The sequence below is a fragment of the Lissotriton helveticus genome, chromosome 3_1 (genome assembly GCF_964261635.1).
Source record: "Lissotriton helveticus chromosome 3_1, aLisHel1.1, whole genome shotgun sequence".
Classification (NCBI taxonomy): domain Eukaryota; kingdom Metazoa; phylum Chordata; class Amphibia; order Caudata; family Salamandridae; genus Lissotriton; species Lissotriton helveticus.
In genome coordinates, this window is record NC_136061.1 from 1,078,194,500 (window position 1) to 1,078,212,240 (window position 17,741).

A 17,741-nucleotide genomic window follows, 5' to 3' on the forward strand; every position below is an offset into this window, starting at 1 on the left:
CATTCTACAACACGTGCAGGTTAAAAGTTCATCAACTTTTAAACCTAAAGATATTTTTTTGCAACATTTTCTCAAACATTTAACAGCACGTACAGGTTAAAAGTTCACGATTGTTTTAAGTTCGAACAGTGCCTTCCAAATGCAAGTAGCAGGTGTGGTTGAGTTGAGCCAATTTTATTGTATGATATGTACTTCACGTTGAAACTGTTATTTGTTAACCAATCACAAAGATGCTTTTCCACAAACCGAATGTGCAACCTACTTTTAAAAAACAATGCTTTAAAAATGCTAGTGTGGATCGTAAGACACAGCTATATTTTCTGGTGCGAGAGGTATGCAGAACAGAGACGTATTGACTTGAACCTAGGTTTACAAAATGTGGACATTAAATGGTTTGCACAGAGAGGATTGAAGTTGCACCAATTGTTGCCTTTGGTTAAAACCTCTTTGCATCTTCCACACCCTGACCTCATGATTGTGCATTGTAATGAAAATGACCAAGGCACATTGACTGGAGTAGGTTGGAAATGCTCATGAAGGACAACTTTTGCCTCAAACTATCTTTGTATATTCCAATATATGCCAATATATGCAAAAAACAAAAGTAGAAATGATCAAATCAATGTTGTCCTCAGATTGAAAAATCTAGGAAGAAAGTCAACAAAGCTGTGTCTGCATACCTCAGAGACCATAGAATGGGGTCGAATCACAACAACAACATATGTTTTGATATGGCTGATATCTACAGAAGTGATGGAGTACACTTCACAGATCAGGGAAATCGAGTTTCTCTGACTAACTTGAAGCTGTGCATCCACATTTATATATAACTCCAACTAATGAACACAAGGGCTCTTTTTAGAGCCATCCTATAACTGACAACTTAGGCCCTCTATTCTAGGGCCACGTAACGGCAATTCTCAGACCCTCGCCAAAATGTATTCTCCACACAGCTGAGGCACACTGGCCAGACCATCTGACTTTGCAGCACAGAGCTCTCTCTTTGATCCCCGGCTCTAGCGACAGCTCAGGATAGCACCATGTGACTCTGGGCAATAGCTCACTTAATTTCCACACCAGCCGCCAGCGCCTGCAGACCCGTACGAGAGAGTAGTTTGCACTTTACAAATACCGTATTGATTCGAAACGGCACAATTGAACTTCTCGCTCCCTCTGAAGCACCCCCCAATCGCCTTAGAGACGTCACACTGTTTAAAACAAAAGTTCTTCCTAGTATGTATGCATACATGCTGACACTACTTGGACAGGTGTGCCACAGCGGCCAGAAAACATGAGTTCAGAGCACAGAGCTCAAGATTTAATCCCCTGCTCCGGCAGCACCTCAGCTCACTACCTTGTGACTCTGAGCAATAGCTCACTTAATAGCTCACATAATTTCGACTCCAGCCTCGAGGGCCTTTAGACCCATACGGGTGAGTAGTTTGCGCTCTACAAATACTGTATTGATTTACCTTAGCACTCCCTAAATAACACCACCTAAGCACCATATACAAGTTAGAAGGATGTTGCACAGCGCCCAGAGCACATGACTTCACAGCATAGGACACACAGTTTGGGCTCACGATCTCATCCCCGAGTCCAGCCGCAGCTCAATTTAGCAGCATAACACTAAAGGCAATACCTCACTTAATTTCCGTACCCGCACTTTCATACTGGTAGGGTCAGTAGTTCAGTGGCTTTATCCCAGAGTCCAGCAGCAGCTCAGCTTACGCCCCCAGCACCATCAAACCCTTAGGAGTGATTAGTTTGCACTTTACAAATACCAAATTGATTTGATACGCGCATGTTTACCTTCTCACTCCCTGTATAACACCCCCTAAACACCATACACAACTTACAATGTTTGAAACAAAAGATCCTCCTAGTAGGTATAACTACATGCTGACATGACTTGGGCAGATGTGGCACAGCGGACAGAGCACATGAGTTCCCAGCATATGACACACAGTTTGGAATGACACTTTCATACCCGAGTCCGTCAGCAACTCAGCTTAGCAGCATGTGACTCTAGACAATTCCTCACATAGTTTCCGTACCTCAGGACTTTCAGACCAGTACGGGTCAGTACTTCGTCCTAGTAGGTATAAAGACATGCTGACACTATTTCCACAGATACTTTCATCCCGAGTCCGGCAGCACCTCAGCTTAGCAGCATGAGACTCTAGACAATACCTCACATATTTTCCGTACCCCAGGACTTTCAGACCAGTACGGGTCAGTACTTCGTCCTAGTTGTTATAAACACATGCTAACACTACTTCCACAGACGCTTTCATCCCGAGTCCAGCAGCACCTCAGCTTAGCAGCATGAGACTCTAGATAATACCTCACATATTTTCCATACCCCAGGACTTTCAGACCAGTACGGGTCAGTACTTTATCCTAGTAGGTATAAACACATGCTGACACTACTTCCACAGACGCTTTCATCCAGAGTCCGGCAGCACCTCAGCTTAGCAGCATGAGACTCTGGACAATACCTCACATATTTTCTCTACCCCAGGACTTTCAGGTACCAGGGAGCTGCATGGCATAGAGGTGTTCAGAGGCCACGCCCCTTTTTACACCTCTCTGCAATGCAGTTCTGTGGCACTTACTGGAGGTACCTGGTGGGCTAGTTGGACCCTAGGGACCCTCAGAATTCATTGGGACTTAACCTCCCAAATTAAAATGGAGACAGTGTGTATTTCCACAGGGGCGAAGGGAGGGGACGGGGCCTGAGGTGACATGTGGAAATATGCCCTGTGGCGTGTTTTAATTTGGAGAAATAATTCCCCTTCAATCCTGAGGGCCCCTGTGGTCTAACAAGCCCAACAGGTGCTTCCAGTAAGCGCCACTGCGCTGCGTTGCAGAGAGGTGGCCCAAGCCGCGCCCCTTTTTACACCTCTCAGCGACACAGCGTTGTGGCGCTTCCTGGAGGTACCTAGTGGGCTACTTGGACCCCAGGGCCCCTGAGGATTCAAGCGTACTTACTCTCCCAAATTAAAACAGACACAGGGTGCGTTTAGACAGTGGTGAAGGGAGAGATGGTGTAGGAAATTGGCCCTATATATGGTGGACTAAAGTAAAATCAGCCAGACTACAAATTCCGATATATTCACCTGTTATCAGGAGAGAACTCAGTGCTGCATCTTTGAGCCCAGTACTGATCCTGAAAAGTAATTCTAACCGTACCTACCAGTAACATGAATTTCCTTCCATAGTATATCATTGCCTGCTTTTTGCTGAAAAAGTTTCTAAGTGTCGATTTTTGAAACTTACAAATATTCCTCTAAAATCAGCCAAACTACGAATTCCGATTTACTCACCTGTCATCAGGAGAGACATCAGTGCTGCATCTTTGAGCCCAGTACTGATCCTGAAAAGTAATTCTAAACATACTTACCAGTAACTTGAATTTCGTTCCGTAGGCTAACATTGACTGGTTTCACTTGGAAATTCATCTAAGTGTGGAGTTTTGGAACTTTAAAATATTCTCCTTAAATAATTCGAGCAACGAATTCCGATTTACTCACCTGTTATCAGGAGAGACCTCAGTGCTGCATCTTTGAGCCCAGTACTGATCCTGAAAAGTAATTCTAACCATACTTACCAGTAACTTGAATTTCCTTCCATAGGCTAACATTGACTGGTTTCACTTGGAAATTCTTCTAAGTGTGGAGTTTTGGAACATTAAAAACTTTACCTAAAATTATTCGAACAATAAATTCCAATTTACTCAACTGTTATCAGGAGAGAACCCAGTGCTGCATCTTTTAGCCCTGCACTGACCCTGAAAAGTAATTCTAAACGTACTTACCAGTAACTTGTATTTCCTTCCATAGGAATCCATTGTCTGATTTTCCCCAGAAAAGTTTCTAAGTGTCTATTTTCACAAACTACAAATATTCCTTAAAAATGGACTGTTAGACTTAAATGCATTGTTTCAATGCTGGATCCAGGATCCATGTTTGATTAAGAAAAAGTAACAATAACACTACTTACTTGCTAAGTGAGTTTCCTCCCTTAGGATAACATTGGTGATTCTATGTGCAAAGTTTCTAAGTGTCAACTATTAAAATACAATAATATTCCTTAAAAATCACTACTATAACCAAAACGCTTTTACTAAACTGTTTACAGGAGATGTCCCAGGACTAAATCTAGGATCCAGTCCTGTGGTTAGAAAAGTAATCCATAAAGTAACGAATCACATTTAACTAGAAATTCCCATTCAGCTCAATGTTGCATTGTGTTTGAAATTGTGTTGCCCATTGCAACAACTGTAACTACTGTACTTAAAAGTCCATTGCCTATTTGCAAAGTATTTAAACTAAAGTAATTCATTCTGAGAAAGTATATTTTGTAATGTAATGTATAATGTAATTTTAAAGTAATTAAAAAAATAAAATATCTAAAAATAAATAGTGTAAAAAATGTAGTAAATCAGTATCAAAAAAATAAATATAACAATTAATACATTTAAAAATTGTCATTTACAAAACCTTTGAAATTCTCTGAAAAAAACATAGGTTTCAGACATGTTATAGTAGGAATTAGCATTTAAAAAATCTTTGAAAATCACTGAAAAAACCATAGGTTTCAGACATGTTATAGTTAGAAATTAGCATTTAAAAAACCTTGGAAATTCACTGGAAAAAAACATTGCTTTTAGGGGTGTTATAGTTAGCTGGACATTTCACTCGTAAAACCATTGAAATTCCTCCATTATAGTTCGTTGTACTAAGTATAACTCGCGCGCCCGCAAACCACTGCTGATGATGTCACATATTACATCATTAATGACATGGTCAGTGACATCACTGATGACATCTCAAATGACATCTCAAATGACATCAATTATGACATCACTGATTACATCATCCACGTGACAATCTAATATATCTTATCATACACTAGTATAACCTTTCAACGCTCATTATAAAATATGTAGTACCATATTTGAAACCATTGACACACCAATACCAGTTTCTAAAAACCCACTCAGTGATTCCTACATTTACACACACATCTAAACACTTATCTATAGATTCACTCATACATGCTAACAAAGATCAATAGAACACTATTAAATATACTTATACACCTTCATCAACATTACACAGCTGCACACATCCTATTCACTTATGCAGTCATCCTACTCACTTATGCAAACAATTGATCATACTTACATTTACTAAGCTACACACTTATACAAACGCCACTTTATTTATTCATATAGATAGTAACTCATACTTAGTATGTTATAAAATCACTATTACAAGTATACAGTTTTCGATACAGTCACTCATACAATCACAGAGTCTTATGTATACTTATTCATATACATTAACTGTCACAGGCACTGCCTTTTATATTTCTAGTTTGTTGGATATGTATCATTGAGCAATATATTTACTCATCACCACACCCATAAAGAGATTCACTCACCCAAAAAACTGTTTCCACATACAGTCTTAACCTCATATAACCTACTAATCAACTATTTATACATCTTTGGACAGTAACACACCTCCCACCCAACCACACACACATTCACTATCCCATACAAATACTCACTTAACTAATTAATAACTAATATAGACTTTCACATAGCTAGTAACCAACTTATGTAGTAGTTTACAGAACAAGAGATAGAGTGATACAGGTATTTACACAGTTTAATCACCAGCCCACATATTTAGTGAGACGCTTTAAATTAGTCACTTAGACAGTCAATCACATTGCTACTAAGTACTTCATTCAGACACTTATACATCCACTCAGTCTTCAATGCAGATTGCTATATATATATAATACTTATTTAAATTTCAAATCAAACCACATTCACTGGATGATGTCATTAGTGATGTCATCAGTGATATCATATGAAATGTCATGAATGATGTCATAAGTGATGTCACTGACCATGTCATGAATGATGTAATATGTGATATCACCAGCAGTGGATTGCGGGCGCGCGAGTTATACTTAGTACAACTAACTATAACGGAGGCATTTCAATGGTTTTGTACAAGTGAAATATCCAGCTAACTATAACACCCCTAAAACCTATGTTTTTTTTCATTGAATATGTATATATATATATAGGGGTTGTCCCTGAAGCACGTTAGTTCTTGACACTAAGCTGAAATAAATAACCGCTTTCTCAACAATTGTGTCTACGGCAGCATTTTGAAAAGATATATATATATATATGAATATATTGCCACAGAACTCCTCCCAAACAAAGAAGAGCAGAGACCCAAAGGGAACAGTTGGAGGCATTTTAATGAAATGTAGTGGCGGATGCATTTCTGGCCGTTGTTAGCCGTGGTCAGCGTCCAAAGCCTCCACAGATGAAATACACTCTGCTGGTGATTACCGCCTTTAGAGAACTCGTTGTCATGAGTCCGCACCGCCCCCTAGAAATCCAGCACACCTGTGTAGTGTCCCGTGCGTGAAGGGGAACTACAAGTCCCAGAGTCCCATGTGGTAGCTCCTTGGGGGTGTTGCTCGGGGGAGGAAGAGAATGGTGACAGCCTCCAAATGTGCATACGGCGTGAATTCAGCAAAGTGTGCCCAAAATAAAAAAATAAAAAATCAAAATGTGATGATTTTCTTTCCTCAGCTTTGCAGTTCATTAAATGTCCTCCTCGGCTCCCCTGTACTGCCTCAGCCTCATATAACACGGGGTCCATGCGGCGGGGACTGCACTGGCAATATGGTATATGAATATATATACATATATATATATATATACAATATATATGTGTGTATATATATATATATTCACAAAAAACCATAGGTTTCAGCCACGTTATAGTTAGGAATTAGCATTTAAAAAAACCTTAGAAATTCACTGAAAAACCATAGGTTTTCAGCCACGTTAAAGTTGGGAATTAGGATTTAAAAAACCTTAGAAATTCACAGAAAAAAACATAGGTTTCACACATGATATAGTTAGCTGGACATTTCACTTATTCAAAACCATTGAAATTTCCCCGCTATAGTTAGTTCAGCTAACTATAACTCGCGCGCCCGCAATGCACTGCTGATGACATCACATATTACATGACATGAAAAGCAATCCTGCCCTACCATAGCAATCCGCTTTGGTTTTTGAAAGAGAGAGCACGTTTCCTGCTTTCTCTTTCAAAAACCAACACAGTTTGCTATGGTAGGGCAGGAGCCACAAATCTCCCATAGCAAACAGCAGTGTCCCGGGGGTAGGCACCCTCGGACACTGCAGAAGCCGGCCCTGGGGGGTGGCGGTCCCCATGGCCATCAAGGGCTCCAGGATTGGCCCCCCTCTCAACACTTAAAAGCCCCAGGGGCTGGTAATCCCCAGGGCTGGGGGGGTCCGTCACGGACCTCCCTATTTTGAATATTAGTGCCCTTTATAAGAAGCGCTATCACAAAAACTGCTGAAGGGAAATACATCAATTTTGGCAGGAAGCTAGATCTTTGATCACTGATTGTGCTTTATGCGAGTTAGTGCTAATACATTTAGTGGTTTTTGAGAAAGTCAGGTTTAAAAATAATTGCTTATCGGGATGGTTAGGTCTGAAAGAGGCTCGTAAGAGTCTCAGAGGAGATTTAATTTGAAAATAGAATTTTCCAGGGAGCTTTTTTCCATTGGGCCATCTCGCTCCCTTGGAAACAGACTCCATAGGAAAGAGCCCTCTGATTGGCTGCAAGAAACATGAGAAGAATGTTGCTGGCAGACATTACAGGACTTGAGTACTTCACCCCTGTCCTGAATTTAAAATAAATGATGTAGAAGGAAAGGGTAGGGGTTCCCTGCCCCATGTGCCCTGTATGGGGGAGAGCCGGAGGGAACCCCACCATGGGGCCAAAATTAAAAAACAAAACTATGCAAATTTACCGTTATACCATGGAACTTCAGCAGAATCACAGCAGCAAACGAAAAACAGCAAAATTGTCTTCCTGGACTGGATTCATTACTTAAGGTGAGGCACTTCTTATTTGGCTGTATGACTGACGTTATCATTTAAAGTTAGATTGTGGATGGCAATATAAGTCAGGAAAATATTTTTGGATTAAAGACTTAAAGAATAGTGTTGTATTATTATAAACCCTAACTATAACTAAACTGTAACCTTTGTTTTTTTGTGTGAAATATATTGGTTTTTAAAAGTATGAAGTTTGTTCACTTGTTTCTCCATGTACGTACAGGCAGCGAAACGTATGTAATTATTTTAATGTTGTAATCAGTGGGGGGGTTTCTGTGGTAGAACTGGGGCAGAGTTTTGTAGCACACTGTTTTTTGATTATGTATTGATTAAAGATTATTTGTAAATATAGTAATCTGAGTAAATATACATAAAAAGTTATAGTAGTACCAATAAGCAGCATAAAATATATATATATATATATATATATATATTACCTACTGGCGGTCGCCAGTAGGTATATATAGTTAGGACCTAGTTTCCATAGGAAATCCGCAACATTCTATTGGGAATAACTTTGGCGCCGGTTGATGAATCTTCGCGAATTTCTCAAAGAAGATGGCCCGCTCCGCTCCTTTCCTGAAAGTTTTGGGGGGATTCGTCAAGTGGGGGCTGAGAAAAAAGGGGGGTCCCAAAACGTGTTTTCCCCATGTTATTTTCCATAGGACGATTAGACACGGCTACGGCCCGAACGGCTGAACGGAATTACTAGAAATTTGGCAAAATGGTAGAGTCTGATTCGCAGATCACGCTTTTGCTTAAATGGTGTAAATCCCTCTAGTAGATCCTGAGAAAATTAAAAGGAAAAAAATATATATATCTGGGTGGAGCCTAACCACACATCTCATCGTGAGATCTGATTGGCTGTCAGCACTTCATCCAAGAAGTGTTGGCAGCCATCTTGGGACCAATATACATGATAGCACCTCATTAAAAAGCATTGCAGTTAATAGAAGGTTTTAGGACTTTAGTTACATTATAAACCATTTGTTGATGGTACCATACTCATTTTAGGAATTGTGTTGTGTTCTAAGGTGATTTTACCATGTGAAAAAGCCTTCTGCTGGGATATCATGAATCATGTTTGAAAGAAAACTATTATCTCATGCTTTTCCCACAGTGGTTTGGAAGGGGATCTATAAGCTAAACTGAAAGCATATTTTCTGTAAATTCACATTATCTATCTCAGTCATGTGAGAATGAAGTCTGACATTCTCAGTAAAACATGTACATCCAACAAGGACAGAGACTGTCAGTTGATTCCTTTGTGTTCTACTGCAGCCTCCTAGAGTGTTCTAAAGAACAACTAGAGTGCTAACAGTCCTACTAATTACAAAGGTATGGCACACCTGAAAACATCTTGATTGGAATAACGTGGTAACTCTTAAAACATTTAATTTAAAAAGGAACAAAATGAGGGGGTATATTTTGCCATAGAAAGTATGATTAGTGCTGCAGAAAGACAAATTAGGGCACATTTAATTTAAAAAGGAACAAAATGAGGGGGTATATTTTGCCATAGAAAGTATGATTAGTGCTGCAGAAAGACAAATTAGGGCACATTTTGAGTGACTTCTCAAATCCTCTTCTATTTCATTAAAACATTCTGACATGCAGTCTCCCAAGATGGCCACCAGAGACAAAAGAGCCCAAATGTAGCCCAAATATCACCCAGATGTAGCCCAAGTATAGCCCAATGACAGAATGTCCCAGAGTGTTCTAAAGAACAACTAGAGCGCTAACAGTCTTACTTATGACAAAAGTATGGCACACCAGAAGCCATCTTGATTGGAATGAAGTGGTAAGTCTGAAAACATTTAATTTAAAAAGGAACAAAATGAGGGGGTTTATTTGCCATAGAAATTATGATTAGTGCTTCAGAAAGAAAAATTAGGGCACATTTTGAGTGACTTCTCAAATCCTCTTCTATTTCATTAAAACATTCTGACATGCAGTCTCCCAAGATGGCCACCAGAGACAAAAGAGCCCAAATATCACCCAGATGTAGCCCAAGTATAGCCCAATGACAGAATGTCCCAGAGTGTTCTAAAGAACAACTAGAGCGCTAACAGTCTTACTTATGACAAAAGTATGGCACACCAGAAGCCATCTTGATTGGAATGAAGTGGTAAGTCTGAAAACATTTAATTTAAAAAGGAACAAAATGAGGGGGTTCATTTTGCCATAGAAATTATGATTAGTGCTTCAGAAAGAAAAATTAGGGCACATTTTGAGTGACTTCTCAAATCCTCTTCTATTTCATTAAAATAAATTCTGACATGCAGACTGAAACATTTACTTTGAATACCAGCAGCAGACTTCCCTGGTGAGCAGTAGCTTTACTACAGTGATCTAATGAGCAACTAGAGTGCTAACATTCAGGATTTATGGCAAATGTGTGACACATCTGAATGCCTTCTTGATGGAACCAAAGTAAACAAGCATTGAAAATGCAATAGATCTCGCCCTCGTTTAAGTTAAAGCCATTCTGTTTGTAATGAGGTGGCTTTTTAGCTTTGCTTTTATTAGTGTTTTTCAAACTTTCATGTAAATAACATGCATATGTATGCATATATGTATATGTATGCATGCATTTATATTTGTATTTATATAGATATGCAGATTATATATGTTTATATATGTATGTATACATATATATATACACATACATATATATAAATGCATATGCATATATATGCATATATATATTCACTGAAAAAACCATAGGTTATAGACCATATATAGTTAGGAATTAGCATTTACAAAACCTTGACAATTCACTGAAAAAACCATAGGTTATAGACCATATATAGTTAGGAATTAGCATTTAAAAAACCTTATTTTACTCACACAAAACCATTGAAATTCCATATATAGTTAGTTGCACTAACTATATATCGCGCACCCGCAATCCACTGCTGATCATGTCACATATTACATCATTCATGACATGGTCAGTGACATCACTGATGACATCACTGATGAAATCTCAAATGACATCACTGATGACATCACTGATGACAACATCCAGTGACTGTATGTTTCTGTAAAGTTAAAATATGTCTTACATATTGAAGAATGAGTGGATGTATAAGTGTCTGGATGAAGGATTTAGTAGGTGCGTGACTGACTGTATGAGTGAGTGATTAAATGTGTCTCACTGAATGCATGGGTTAGTGACTAAACTGTCTTAATTTGTGCATCATTATGTCTGTTGTGATGTAAACTGCTGCATGTGTTGATCATTAGCTATACGAGAGGCTATATGTGTTATTGATTGGTTGCCCAAGTATTTGTATGGGAGATTGAGTTTGTGTAGGGGTGGCTGGGAGGTGTGTGACTCTGTGCATAGATGTGTGAGCAGTTGATTCACTAGGTGTATGAGTTCAAGAGTGCATGTGGAAACAGCTACATGGGCAGTTGACTGTGTGCATGAGTGTATTGATGAGTGAATGGATATCTCAATGCTACATGTCATAGTAAGTACATATGTAAAACACAGTACATGTGAGAGTTGGCATATATAAATAACTGTGCATGAGAGCCACTGAATGTGTGAGTGGTTGTATGGATCATTGTGAACTTGTATCAGGGATTGTATAAGAGAGTAAATATGTGTTAGTATATGTTTGAATAAGTAAGGTGTGTATAACTGTATAGTTGAAGAAATGGAGGTGAGATTGTTTCTTTGCATGACTGACTAGGTGTGTGAGTAACTCCATGGATGAGTGACAGTGTGTGAGTGTCTGTATACACTGAGTGTATCTAAGGTTATATTAGAGTCTGAAGAGGTTTATCGTATTAGCACAAGAATGATGTCAAATGAGATGTCATCATTGATGTCATCAGTGATGTCATTTGAGATGTCATCAGTGATGTCATCAGTGATGTCACTGACCATGTCATGAATGATGTAATATGTGACATGATCAGCAGTGGATTGTGGGTGCGCGATATATAGTTAGTGCAACTAACTATATATGGAATTTCAATGGTTTTGTGTGAGTAAAATAAGGTTTTTTAAATGCTAATTCCTAACTATATATGGTCTATAACTTATGGTTTTTTCAGTGAATTTTCAAGGTTTTGTAAATGCTAATTCCTAACTATATATGGTCTATAACCTATGGTTTTTTCAGTGAATTTCAATGGTTTTTTTAATAGCAAATATCATAAACTGTCGAATGTCAAGTACGTGGTAAGTAAAAACATTTTCGTGTTTATGCACACTGATCTGCTTTGAATGCTGCCCCCCACCCCTCATTTCTATTAGGAGTACTCTCTCTTTGCAGATAGTGAAGGGTAGTTAACGCAGGCCTTTGCCCCCGTTGTAATCCGTCGTGCCTGCTTCTCTCTCCATTTGATTGATTGTTCTCTTTGGTTCATTCTCTATTTACAAACAAGCACAGAGTCGCAATACTCTGTTTAGTCTTTGCAGATAGCGAAAAATCGTGTAAAAAAACAAAAGGAATCGAGCAAAATCAGTAGGCCACTAATGGGATCTCTTTTTGACCTCGCTAAAATAGAAACATTAGGAACAACCTGTTGAAAATAGCAATGTGTATGTACATAAGCGGCGTTCATTTGTGTTCACAGTACCCCTTGTTGATTGTTTGAATCGAGCATTGAATTGTTCGAAGTTGGTTCTCTTAAGGATCTTCTCTGCCTGCAAACGAGGAAGAATAGGAATATTCTCTCTCCCTTTGCAGATAGTGAAGGGTAGGTAACGCAAGCCTTTAACACGTCGTACCTATTTCATTCCTCATTGATTGATTGATTGTCCGAACATTGACTGTTTGGGAATTAGTTCTTTTTGGAGGTATTCCCTGTTTCCAAATAAACGTAGGAAAATCTTTGCAAGTAGTGAAAGGGTACGTAATGCGGACCTTTCTCCCCCGTTGTCATCTGTCATGCCTATCTACTCCCCACTGATTGATGCGCCTGTTTCACCCGGACCATTTACTAGAGATAGGTCATCTGGCCCGACCAGAGAGCACCCCTAGTGAAAAGGACATATGCAATAATAACGAAGTGATCACTGTATCCTGTTAACAGAAACTTTAGCATGAAACAACCTGGAAAGAAAAGAATAGGAAAACGAAAATCAGTAGGCCACTGATGAACTTTTTATTAAATAACAAACAAAGAAACGATAACAATACGTAATGATAAAACCTATTATTGTCCTAGAAACAAGAAATGTTAGAAGTAAGCCCGTAATAAGAAACCTGAAAACATCGCCCCTCACTGCCCCAAAACGTGTCTGTCCCACCGCCTGCCACGGCCAAATAACGGCAAACTGGGAAAGATAGAAGTCAGCAGACATCCGCCCCATTCTAGAAACTTCCAAAGGGCAACAGGTTTTCGGCTACGCCCAGCCGGAAGCAACACATATAAGGCGGGTCCTGCTGCCACGCCTCGGCCAGGAGATCATCACGTAGGGTGTAGCCGGAGGAGAGGCCGAGGCCAGCGGGACCCGGCCAGGGGGATTGACAACACTGGAGAGTTTCAGGGGGGGAATGTCCGTGTCCTCGACCCTCCCCTCTCTCTCCCAGTCCGGCCGCGGTGGCCCTTGAGAGTTGCAGGTTGTCCCTCCACACTCTCTCCCGGTCCGGCCACCAACGGCCGGGGGCTGGGGCCGACGGGATCCGGCTGCAGCCGATGAGCCAAGGAACCCGTTCATGGGGCCAGAGCAAAGGGCGTCCGGCCGCCATCCACCGGAGGTGCGGCCCGAAGACGGACTGGACATTTCTTCTTTCTTCTATAATTGCTGCAACAACCCTGGGGGGGGATGTCTTGCACATGCCTCCGACCCCCCCCCCCTCGTCCTCATCGCCTGGTCCGGCCATAACAAATGTCAAGCGAGACGCCGTGGGGTGCACTGGGAGGGAGAGACGGTGCGAACAGGCCTCTCCCGCCTCCCCAGGTGGAGGCTTCCCAGCTGCACCCTCAGCGCTCCAGGCGCCCGGAAAAGGATCCGGCTGCAGCCGATGAGCCAAGGAACCCGTTCATGGGGCCAGAGCAAAGGGCGTCCGGCCGCCATCCACCGGAGGTGCGGCCCAAAGACGGACGGGACATTTCTTCTTTCTTTTATAATGGCTGCGACAACACTGGGGGGGGATGTCTTGCACATGCCTCCGACCCCCCCCCCTCATCCTCATCGCCTGGTCCGGCCATAACAAATGTCAAGCGAGACGCCGTGGGGTGCACTGTGAGGGAGAGACGCTGCGAACAGGCCTCTCCCGCCTCCGCAGGTGGAGGCTTCCCAGCTGCACCCTCAGCGCTCCAGGCGCCCGGAAAAGGGTTCTTCCACTGTGGCAATGCTGCAACGTCTCGCCCGGCAGGGTGGAGCCCGTCCGCTCATTTGACCCTGCGATCGCCAGTAGCTACCGAACTCTCAAAATGGCGGTCGACCTGGCAAGAGCGGGCCCAGCATAAAGAAATGGCCCGGTCACTGGTTGACTCCACCACCGTAGTCCTCCACGACCTTGAAGATTCTAGAGGAGCCGCGGGAGTCTCCGACCCCCGCAGACACCCCCGATGGGGAATGACTGCCATGATCGGCCGTGGAGTGACGAAACTGTATCCGCGGGACGTCGGCGCTCCCATGTGCCGCCAGCCTCAGTTTGAATGACTAGAATCCTGCAGACCTCAGTTCCGGTGAAAGCACAGTGTGACCCGGTAGGAAAAATTGTTGCACCCCCTCCCCTTTTTGACTGATAGTTCAAACCACCGATCCTTTCCTTTGCCCTTTTACCGGAACTTTGGACTGCCTCCCCCTCTTTTACATTTTCTAGAGAAAACAAAACATTAACCACTACATTAGCATAGCAGTTGACACCAGAACTGTTTTCAAATTGAAAACCAACAACATCTTCAACAGAATCCTTTTTGTTTCTGCTGTGACCCTGCTACAGCACAGGCATTGTCCCCAGCAGTAATTCTGCAATGCCGGTAAGTATAGCTGTGGTGCCTACTGGACTCACTCACCCCCGCGGCGCCCCACGCCGTTATTTGCTGGGCGGCAACTTACTAGACATCGCCTTCGTGACATCCAGATTTCAGCGCTTTCTGCTGCCTTGGAACTATTCGCACAACAGACCGCTACTGACAATCCACCCCCCGGGACGCCCCACGCCGGATACCCAAATCAGTGCGGCACCCAGGCAACAACTTCTGAATTTTCATAATTTGAAAGAACTAGTAACATGTCCTCATCAGGAATTTCCTCATGAAAAGTCTGCAATGATGATTCTTGTAACTCTATGGTCTCCAAACATTCGATAAATTCGCCATCAAGAGATTGATCAAAAAAATCATTCAAGTCATCTCCTCCTTGTGAGAATATTTCATTATTGGTGCTGTCAATTTCAATAAATGTATTGGATAATTCAAAAGAAATTGCCACGGTCTCTTCGTTGTTTAAATGTTTTTACTGTTTTTGTTTTGTTGTATATATTTATAAGTTATTAAAGTTTTATAATCCTACTACTTTGTTGGAGTGCTATATATTTTTAATATGACACATAATTGTAAAAACTTTGATGTACAAAGAGTCATCCCTGGAATCTTCCGCTTCAGGCTCGGTCCCCTCCCCAATCACAATACAGGATGGTTTTCAGATAGTAGGAACACGTGTGGTGTGACGGATCTCATCGGGTGTGGGCCTTGATCTACTATAACTCCTTTGAAGAGGGGTGAAACTTTACAGCTGGGGCCATAAACTACATCTGCAGGTCTAGCTGATAGCCTGGACAATCGGACACAGAGGAAGAGGAGTGTCAGAGGGTGCGGTAGTGAATAGGGCGAAAGGGAGGTGTCGGGCGGGCACAGAGTGTGATTCTCAGGGAAGAGCAGCGCAGATGGGGGGAGGTTTATTGCCCATGCATAAGACAGAGAGCGGGGGTGACCAGTGCCTGGGGAAGATGCTTGCGAGGGTGGGGAGCCATGCTACGAATCGACAGCGTGCAGAGAGTGGGTCTGGTCAAGGCATCTAAAATGGCTGCCGTGCACGACAAAAGTGTGGCATTTCAAAAAAGGCAAGATGGCGCAGACAATGTTTTTCAACACTTCCTCATTTCCTTCGAATCGAACGTTAACAGACGTTGGTGCATATTACCAAAGTTAAGCGATATTTATCGCTAACGATGCTTAGCAACGAATTTTTTACCGCTAAGCATCGTCAGAAATTACCGAAGATAAACCTTGCTATTATCAAGGTTTATCGCAAATGCGATAAAAAACGGCCGCAATGCATGAATATCGCTAAAAAGTCAGCGATATTCATGCATTACCGAGCTAATGCTCTTAGCCATGTTATCCACCTCCCATTGGATAACATGGCTAAGAACTGCTCAGGGCAGGTGTTAGTTTTTGGAGATATTCGCGCTTGGCGCGAATATCTCCAAAAGTTGGTAATAGGAGATAGATATCTTGCATGTTGTAATGCAAGTTATTGTGGTATATGGAACTCATACCATAATCTCTCAGGAAAGCAGAAACTGATCCTTTTGGGACCGCCTGAGAAGGCCTAGGAGGTGAGGGGTACTCTACTTTGCCCCCTTTTCACGTTCCGAACTATTTTTTTTACTCTCTTCTGTAATTACACAAAATGGCAGCGATAAGATGCATCAGAGACAGACAGTGAGAGAAAGGAGGCCGGAGATGAAGAAGAGATGTCAAATACACATTGGAGATAATATAGTGGGAGAAGGGAAGTAAATATGAGTAAACTTACCATGTAACATAAAAATGTTGCACTCTATACTATAAGTCTCATTTTATACTACAATCACTTCGCTACAACCTCATAAATTAAAAATAAAAATGAATAATGTCTCAAACAATTTTTGATTTCTAAATATAAATTTATTCTTCTGAATTTTCAAAATTTGAAAGAACTAGTAACATGTCCTCATCAGGAATTTCCTCTTCAATCATCTCATCTGGAATCGCCTCATGAAAAGTCTGCAATGATGATTCTTGTAACTCTATGGTCTCCAAACATTCGATAAATTCGCCATCAACAGATTGATCAAAAAAATCATTCAAGTCATCTCCTCCTTGTGACAATATTTCATTATTGGTGCTCTCAATTTCAATAAATGTAGTGGATAATTCAAAAGAAATTGCCACGGTCTCTTCATTGTGAGCCATTTTATTTTGAAATTGCTTGCTGTAAATTGCAGAAAAAAATAATCACTTTCATTTATCGTTTTTAGTAATACATAATATAAAACTAACTTTATCAAGTATTTAGTATAACAGAAGGACTGTAAATAAATAACAGAAAACATTTTTCAAATTATCTTCAAGTGTACAACATAGTTCCCCTTACAAATTAACAACTCACCTTTTTAAAAGTAGGAGAAGTGTTAGTACTGTGTAAATCAAACACCAGCAATTGACCACCAAAAATTCCTCACAAATGTACCTCAGACAGTAGTATCACAAAATGGCTGTGGTTTCCTCTCATTTTAGATATATACATAACCAATTAACTTTCATCACACACAAATACAAAACCAAAGTAACATTTTAATTGGTTCTAAATTTCAACACTTTCAAATGTGTTTTCCCCATGCAATTTTCCATAGGACATTTAGATACGTCTACAGCCTGAATGGCTGAACGGAATTACACCAAACTTGGCAAAATGGTACATCAAACCTAAGAGGTCAGGGAGGATCTACTATGCCCCCTTATGGTCATTTGCCCCTTCGCTTTGGCCTCCTCTTGTCTCTCGATCCTACCGAGAGACAAGAT